Raw genomic sequence first — 9,027 nt, 5'->3', positions numbered from 1 at the left:
ACTGTGGCTTTCTCCTCATAGGAAGTTATGCCTATGATATGATAAGGCATTTGTAACGCGCCTATACACAAGTGTTTCAAGGCGCGACGAGGCAGGGGGGGGCAAGGGGAGACAGACAACGATCTTACTAGGCCAGGTGTCATTCAGATCGCGCAAGTGCAAGGGAAGAGGGGAAGGGAAAAGTGCATGGGGGAAGGGAGAGGGGAAAGTGCAGTACAGGGTTATAAGCATACAGCATACAGGATAAATAACAAGGGCCAGCTGGTGGCAAGTGCGAGGTAAGTGCAGACAAGTGCTGGGAAGGGGGGCTGTATGGATACAGACACAGTCCCGTAGTGCAGGGGTTGCCGTGGAGGCAGTGCAGGGGAGAGTGGCTGGGCCGAGAACGGTGAATGGCCCAGTTGCAGATTCAGTGCAGTTTCAGTACTATTAGCAGGGGAGAGGGGGAGAGAAAGCGGAGGCAAAGAGGAAGGTTTTGAGGTGCTTCCGGAACCGGAGGTGGTTCTCCTCAAGTTTCAGGGAGGTAGGAAGGCTGTTCCAGAGGGAGGCCCCTGCAGTGGAAAGAGATCTGCCCCCAACTCGTTGTTTGGAGAAGCGGCTGACCCTGAGGGAGTTGGAGGCGGATGAGCGAAGAGCTCGAGAAGGAAGATATTTAGGAAGAGAGAGTTGAAGGTATTTTGGCCCAAGGCCCCAGACGGCCTTGTGGACAATGCAGAGGGTTTTGAACTTGATCATCGCAGTCACTGGGAGCCAGTGTAGTGATTTCAGTCCTGGAGAGATACGGTCCCTGGGCTTGAGGCCAAGGACAAGTCTTGCAGTCCTGTTCTGGATGAGTTGCAAAGGGCGGAGAGTAGAGGCGAGCAGATTAAGATAGAGGCTGTTACAGTAGTCCAGCTTAGAGAGAACCAGGGCTCTAGAGACAGTGAGCTTCTGGGGGAAGGAGAGGAAAGGAAGGATACCTCTGAGGAGGTGTAGCTGGTAGTGTGACTTCTTAGATACGTCGGATATGTGAGGAGAGAGGGAGAGTGTGGAGTCGAAGATGACCCCAAGGTTTTTTGCCTTGCAGGTAGGAGTAGGAAGAGGGCCCAGAGAGCAGCAGGGAAGGAGGGAGTGGGAGTGCCGATGAGTAGAATCTCAGTCTTACTGGCATTAAGGCAGAGGTCGTTGGCGGCACACCATTCCTGGATAGCAGAAAGACAGTCAGAGATGAGGGAAGGAGAAGAGGAGGCCGAGGGTAGCCTGAAAATGAGTTGGGTATCATCCGCATAGCACTGAAAGTAGGGGCAGAGAGCGGTGATGTGGTGGGCGAGAAGTGCCAGATACTGGTTGAACAGCCAGGGAGAGAGGTTAGATCCCTGGGGGACACCACAGGTAGAGAAGAAGATGTCAGAGAGGAAAGACCCCAGTTGGACCTGGGAGGGTCGATTTGAGAGGAAAGAGGTCAGCCACGTCAGAGCCTGACCAGTGATACCGAGGTTATCACGGAGACGGTTGAGCAGGATGGTATGGTTGACAGTATCAAAGGCAGAAGAGAGATCAAGCAAAATGAGAACACATGGAATGTTAGAGTCAAGGTTCGAGAGCAGGTCCTCACAGATGTTCAGGAGAGCAGTTTCCGTGCTTCTGGCAGCTCTGAAGCCAGACTGATGGTCATGAAGACTACCAACACATTCAGCATGGAGATTAAGCTGGGAGATGGCCAGTTTCTCCAGGCGCTTGCCCAGGAAGGGAGTGATAGAGATTGGGCGATAGTTAGCTGGGCAGGAAGGGTCGGAAGAGGGTTTCTTAAGAAGGGGGTGCACAAGGGAGTGCTTGAGAGGGGATGGGAAGACTCCAGAGGCGAAGGAGTGACTGCAGAAGTCAGCAAGGGCAGGAGCCAAGGAGTCAATGTGGTCCTTGATAGTTTTGGAGGAACAGGGGTGGACCTGTTTTGATGAGACTTTCATAGATCGGACTTGTCTTGAAACCTCGTCAGCAGAAAAAAAGGGGAAAGGAAGAGAAGGAGAGAGGAGGGGTGGCTGCAGAAGAGCCAGAGGAAGGGCAGGGAATAGAGGGGGGGAGGTTATAGGAGGAGAGTGAGGACAGGATGTCCTGAGTTTTTGAAATGAAGTGAGAGGCCAGTGCCGTGCAGAGGGCCTGGGAGGGGACAGGAGAGGTAGAGACTGCAGCAGGGTTGGCCAGCTCCTTGCAGATTTTAAAGAGTTCGGCCGAATTGTTAGATGCCGCAGAGATGCGGGCTTGGATAAGGGCTCTCTTCTTGGTGAGAACGGAGAGCCGGTATTGCCTTTGGAGCAGGCGACAGGCCAGTTTGTCAGAGGATGAACATGAAGCACGCCATTTCCTCTCTGCCACCCTGCACTTGCGCTTAAGGGTGACGAGATCCGAGTCATACCAGGAGTTACATTTGGCTTTGGGCTTCAGACGGATTCTCATGACAGGGGCAAGGATATCAAGAGTATCAGATATAGCGGAGTGGAGAGTGGAGAGGGCTGTGTCAGGGTGGGAGTCAGCCGAAGGGGGAGGAGGGGGCAAGAAGGTGGCAGCGAAAGCCTCAACTGACACGCGCTTCATGGGTCGGATGACCGAGAAGGAAGGTGGCAGTGATGGGGGTGGCTTTGCCTGTGGGGTAGGTGAGGTGGGAGGAGAGGAGAAAGTGATCACTCCAGGAGAGAGGAGTGGAGAGAGGGACATAGAGGGGAAGGTCAGAGGAGATCAGGGCATCAAGAGTGTGCCCTGCAGAATGAGTCGGCCCAGACGGGAGAATAGAGAGTGAGAGAGAGTCGCAGAGGTTGCGAAAGAGTCCAGAGGGGGGACAGGAGGCATCCAGGTGGATGTTGAAGTCACCAAGAAAGAGGAGTTGAGTGGTTGAGGACAGGAGTGAGGAGGAGAGGTCCGCCCAATCGGAGAGGAAGGAGGAAATTTGACCAGGTGGCCGATAGATAGTAGCCACGGTAAGGGAATGGCTAGGAGAGAGAGAGAGTCGGCAGACAAGACATTCAAAAGAGGAGTAGGTCTGCATGGGAGTAACAGTGGCAGGAATCTACTCAGGGAAGATAAGGGCCACACCTCCCCCCGCACGGTTGGGCCTGGGCACAGAGAGGATCTCTATATACAGAGGACATTTGGTGCACTGTTGATGGGCTCTGTCCTCTACTAAATCCCCTGTGTTTGTGGATTAGGGGAGGTAGGGAAGTGCTTGATACCCTGATTTGCTGTGGGAAATAGAGCTATTTTAGAAATATTTTCAGGTTGCCTGGGAAGCATAAGCAAACAGCACACCAATCAGGCCCCTGTGTAAGAACTGCATGAGTCTATGTGGCGCAATCGGTTAGCGCGTTCGGCTGTTAACCGAAAGGTTGATGGTTCAAGCCCACCCAGGGACGGTGCATTTTGGCTCAAAAATTAAGCGTGACCAACTATGGACTTCTGTTTACCTCTCGCAGGTCTCGTCTGCTGACGTCCAAAAAATCCAATAAACTGCAAGCAATTCTTCTTGCTTGCTTTAGTTTTTCAAAACTTGCCATTCAATTCATAAACATCAAGACTTCATGGGAAGGGTTTGGCTGCAGCGTGTACTGATGCACAGAAGGAAGCTATCCTAGCCAGTCTACTTAAAGAAGCAATGAGGCTCTGCAGGTCCATGTACGTCTCCTACCTTTATTCTGTCATCAGACACACCAGGTGGATTGCCACAAGGACCTCGTGGCGCAATGGTAGCGCGTCTGACTCCAGATCAGAAGGTTTCGTGTTCAAATCACGTCGGGGTCATGTTTGCTTTTCCCACTCTGAAATATAAAATTGCTCTTCAGTATCTCGTTATTTCAACCTGACTGCATCTTTGTGCTCTGGGCCTAGTTGTTCTGGCGTTTCGAATGTAAGCTTTGCAGCAGGGAAGTATCATATTGACAGACACCCATGAAGGACATGGTCAACCTTTAAAGCAGGCCAATCTCTATGTTTTACTGGATGCAGCAGAAGTATTTCCTCTTTACCATCTCTTCAAGTGGGCCTGACTGATGTGCTGTTTTGTGCACGCTACGTGGGCTTTGTAAAGCATACCTCTGCCATTTAGGGGCGCTGTTGCGCACGGCTAAGATGGCCGCCTAGGTGAAGAGCTCCGGCTCGAACGTAATCCTTTTTATTAATAAATCCTTCCAGGTTAGCGTTGGCCGACGCGCTACTGCAGAATATTGCTGGGGAATGCCTTTGGAAGACATCCTGCAAAGGCTGTGTGAGTGGATCTCGAGACGGCGGAGCAATCATCGATTGTATCGGCAGCGCCTGCAGAGCGGCGGCCTGGCCACTGGTGGGCTCCGGGCGATTCGCACTCGAGCCCCGGGCTTGAAACGGCTGAGCGGCCTTGTGGGGGAGGAGCAACCTGCCTGAACACGGACGCTGCCTGAGGACGGCGACGCACCACTCATCCTCCTGCTGGACCGATCGGCGGTGGGAGAGCAGACCCCCTCGCTCCGGACTTCAGGCCACAGGATAGACCGGGCGAGGAAACGCTGCGACGACGACACCAGCCCCCTGATTCCGGTCCCGCCCGCGGCAAAGCCCAGCTAGGACGTAGCTGGTGAAGTAAGTGGGCAGACCGGGGAGGTGGACGGACAGGGGGCCAGCGCCCCCCCACAGGGAACATCCGTGCCACGGGAGCGGGGGCGAACGACACAGGCGCCAGGAATAAACATCCTATTCACGGGACCCCCCCGGGAGCATACACTCCCCGCCGTTGTGGTCTTGTGGGGGTACGTGCTACGGACGGCAGCAAAATCTGCCTGGACGCCAAACGCACAGATTACCCGTGCGAAGGGACAGCCCCGTGCTCCCATACACGCTGCGATACACCTTGAACAGTGAGGCCCGCCAGGCCGCTTAATTCCAACACTCATCCGCCCCTACACGGGGACTGCGGTGTGGACGGTGGGGGCACTACATTACATCCCGGTTGAGCTGCAGGCCAGAAGTTCACCTGGATCCCCTCGATGTAAAGACAAGGCAACGGCTGAACGCCAACCTCTTGCACTCCCGACATACTCAAGGCCGAGGCTTTGCTTTATACGGGGACCGCGGAGGCCCACCACAGCACCCCGGGGACGAGATTGTATATCCCGGTGCCCACCCCCCAACCTACATCGCAACAGAACCGCTGCTGGTGGTCATTGGTGGCCGGCAGCATACAGACGTGGGAGAGCACAATTCACCCTAGAAGTTGCAACGCCACCCAATGGGCCGCACTGAGAAAAAAACTACGGGGGTGAGAAAGACCGGCCCAATGGATTCCTACACAAACTCCCAACAACAGGAGACGCCAGGAGGGGCAACACAAGCGTCTGATGCTCAAAACTCGGACCCCTTGGACCGCTTGGCTACAATTGTACAGAACGGGTTCCTGGCGGTCAATGTGAAATTAGACGACATTGTGGCGACGATCGGCTCCTTAAAAGCGCGAATGGAGAAGGAAAGCGCACGCATCTCGGAGGCAGAAAACAGGATAGGTGTAAATGAAGACGTGCTCACACAACATGGTCGTGACATAGCCTTACTCCAGACAGAACTCCGCAAGACGCAGAATAAGTGCGAGGATCTCGAATCTAGATCCCGCAGAAACAACATCCGTATTGTTGGAGTGGCAGAGTCGTTTGGCAAGGGCTCCATGGAGAGAAGGGTGGAGGAGCTATTGAAATCTGTACTAGGGGAGGATTCCCTGTCCGGCCACTTCCTCGTTGAAAGGGCCCACCGCACCCTGGCACCAACCCCCAAGCCGGGCGCCCCACCCCGAACCATCATTGCGCGTCTACTCAACTACAGGGACAGAGATGCGATCCTTCGATCAGCAAGGGAAAAGGGGACACTACACTATGAAGACAACAGAATACATATATATCCGGACTTTTCTGCAAATGTACAGGCACAACGCAGGTCCTACGAGATGGTCAAAAAGCAACTACGACTCCGCAACACACCCTATGCCTTAATATTCCCTGCAAAAATGAGAATTCAACATGGCGGTAGAGCCCACTTCTTTGAAAACCCCGTAGAGGCACTGGCATACGTCGAGGCCTCCATCCCACTGCCCCCAAGAGACCGAGCAAGAGACCCGAATGCAAGACCCTGCCCGGGTGAGGGTAGAGGCGATCCGGTGGATGGATGAGACTCCCCCCTACCAGTTGCAGTTTGTTTCTCTTTTCACTACAATGTCAGCACAGCTAAACTGAACCGAAATCCGACGTAATCGGGCCGTAGAGCCTCCCGCATGGGCGGCCAGACGGCTGAGCATTGCTTTGCGACGATGCACCCTCAGGATTGTTCCAATCAGTTACTTGGGCTCATCGTCAAGTTGGGGCAGATGATGTGGGTGGTGGGAGGGATAGGGCCAAAGGGTAAGTTCTTTTGTTGTGATCACCGCCCAGACGAGTTTCAGTTTGGGAGGGAAATGTGGGCAGTTGAAGGTTGTGGTTTGGTTGGAAAACGGTCTCACAAGTGCTGGCATCGCTCCAGTCCTGAATACATGTGCATTAACGGTTGTCGAAACTTAACACAAACCACACGCACAGATAATGGGTGATGGGTTAAAGGTTAAACTAATGACATGGAATGTCCGAGGCCTAAACAATCCAATGAAAACCAGAAAAGTAGGCAATTATGTCAGTAGGCACGGGCCCCAAATTTTAATGCTACAGGAAACGCATGCGCAGAGCACGGTTAATGATCAAATACTGGCGAAATGGGGTAAGCAGCGGTTCTCCACGAACTACTCCTCACAATCCAGGGGGGTAAGCATTCTGATTCACAAATCACTGGGGTTCATTGAAAAAGGCCACCTGTTGGACTCGATGGGTAGATATGTACTGGTCTGGGGGGAAATTGCTGGCGAACAGATAACCCTGGTAAATACCTATGGCCCTAATCTTGAGGACCCAGACTTTTACTTGCATATATTTGAAATCCTTGCTAAGCATGAGGCAACAAACATAATATGGGGAGGTGACTTCAACGCTGTGCTGGACCAGGCCCTGGACAGGTCAGCCAAGACACCTAGACCACCATCTAGGACGTCGCTAGCTCTGAAACAGATAATGCAGCAGCTGTCCCTGCTGGACGCCTGGAGGGTGCTGTATCCAACAAGCAAGCGTTACACGTTCTATTCCTCTGTGCATGACAGTGAGTCACGCATCGACTATTGGTTTATCCCCTCAGGCACTTCACACGCCTTACAGAGCTGCGAAATCCTTCCCCGTACACTGTCTGATCATTCCCCAGTGACCATGGAAATTATTATCAGGGGTGCCCCTAAGCCGGCCAGGAGGTGGAGAATGCCTACCGGTATATTAAAAGATCCAAACGTAGTAGAAAGCCTGCACACAGACATTGCCGACTTCTTCACAGACAACATTGGGTCTGTGGACCATATCTCCTCAGTCTGGGAAACATTCAAGGTGTGGGCAAGAGGGGTCCTAATATCCAAAACAACGGGCCTACTGAAAGAGGTACGCCGAGACCTGGAAAGGGTGGAAAGGGAACTAACCGTATTGGAGGAGACATATAGCCGAACACATGGTGGAGATACCCTCTCTGAAATACATAAATCTCTTAGGGAATTCGATAAATTGGCAATGAGGGAGGTTCACTATATAGCAGCCCCTTCCAGAGCCCGGAGATACGGGGAGGGGAACAAGGCTGGGAAAATGCTGGCCAATCTGGTCAAGCAGGAAAACAAAGTGGCCCCGATTGCGTCTATACTCACGGCGCAAGACGTGATGGTAACAAGTGAACAGGGAATAAATGATGAATTTGTACAGTTCTATAAAGCACTGTACGCGAACCAAGATAGGAAATCCCCTGATGAGATCAAAGCCTATTTGGCCGCCTTGGATCTCCCTAAACTCACAGAAGAAAACAGGCTCATACTGGAGCAACCAGTCACGGCAGAGGAGCTCACTGAAGCGATCAAGGGGCTCACGTCTGGTAAGGCACCGGGCTCGGATGGCCTGGGAGTGGAATTTTACAAAGAATTCCGGGAAGAACTGGTCCCAGTTCTGCTGGAGGTGTGGGGGGAGGCTCTGGGTAAACAATCCTTACCACAAACAATGCGTGAGGCCATAATAACGGTGTTGCCCAAGCCCCGCCGCCCGCCTCAAGACATGTCATCCTACAGGCCCCTGTCCCTAATAAACGTGGACGCCAAAATCTTCGCGAAAGTGCTGGCAAACCGTATGCTACCCATCACGCCAGCACTAGTACATGCCGATCAAAGCGGGTTCATTCCCCAACGGTCCACCGCCCTCAATTTGCGTAGGCTATTTGGCATAATGTCACAGATCAACCCGAACAAACAAGCGGTGGCGATATCCCTGGACGCTGAGAAAGCGTTTGACTCGGTTTCCTGGGAATATCTGTTCTCGGTGTTGGAGGCATTTGGGATTGGCCCATTTTTCATTCGGTGTGTTAAACTGCTTTACACAGCTCCATGTGCGAAAGTACACACAAACAGAACTATGTCCCAATTGTTTGAACTAGGCAGGGGTACCAGACAAGGGTGCCCCTTCTCCCCTATACTTTTTGCCTTAACAATCGAGCCCATGGCATCGGCGATACGATTGAGACACGATAATAGAGGCATAACACTGAAGGGAGCCACCCAAATAATATCATTATATGCGGACGATACGCTACTCTATGTTCGCGAACCTGACAAAAACATTGTTCCCATCATGACAGATATTAACGAATTTACAGAATATTCTGGATACAAGGTCAACAACTCCAAGTCAGAGGTGTTCCCGCTCACCCCCTCCACAAGATGCCCGGCTCATATTTGTGGCCTTAAATGGTCTGCACACCACATCAGATACCTCGGGGTACTGGTCTCCTGCAACAAACAAACACTATACATCGACAATCACGATCAGGCGCTACACACACTTAATGTTAAATTACAGATATGGAGGCGTCTCCCAATTTCACTACACGGTAGAATTGCCATTCTTAAAATGATCGTACTGCCGAAATTGTTATACCTATTTG

At 52.4% G+C, this 9,027-nt stretch overlaps 1 non-coding gene across 1 annotated transcript; it reads left to right on the top strand.

Moving 5' to 3' along the window:
• Positions 1-3,696: 3,696 nt before the first annotated feature.
• TRNAW-CCA (transfer RNA tryptophan (anticodon CCA)) lies at positions 3,697-3,768 on the top strand. The gene has a single exon. It is a non-coding gene; the product is annotated as a tRNA-Trp (tRNA).
• Positions 3,769-9,027: the final 5,259 nt, after the last annotated feature.

This window comes from Ambystoma mexicanum, chromosome 11 (assembly GCF_040938575.1).
Source record: "Ambystoma mexicanum isolate Mex_15411 chromosome 11, UKY_AmexF1_1, whole genome shotgun sequence".
Taxonomy (NCBI): domain Eukaryota; kingdom Metazoa; phylum Chordata; class Amphibia; order Caudata; family Ambystomatidae; genus Ambystoma; species Ambystoma mexicanum.
The sequence above is the reverse complement of the archived record's forward strand: the minus strand, read 5'-3'. Positions and strand labels throughout refer to the sequence as shown.